Here is a 222-nt window from a genome sequence, read left to right as displayed (position 1 = left end):
CTCTCCTTTTCTCTCTCTCTCTCTCTCTCTCTCTCTCTCTCTCTCCTTTTCTCCCTCCCTCTCTCTTGCTCCTTTTCTCTTTCTCTCCCTCCCTCCCTCCCTCCCTCCCTCTCCTTTTTTCCTTTTCTCCCTCCCTCCCTCATTTTCTCCCTCCCTCCCTCCTTTTCTCCCTCCCTCTCCCTCTCTCTCTCTCCTTTTCTCCCTCCCTCTCTTGCTCCTTTT

The sequence above is a fragment of the Oncorhynchus mykiss genome, chromosome 22 (genome assembly GCF_013265735.2).
Source record: "Oncorhynchus mykiss isolate Arlee chromosome 22, USDA_OmykA_1.1, whole genome shotgun sequence".
NCBI lineage: Eukaryota > Metazoa > Chordata > Actinopteri > Salmoniformes > Salmonidae > Oncorhynchus > Oncorhynchus mykiss.
This window is presented reverse-complemented; position numbering follows the sequence as displayed.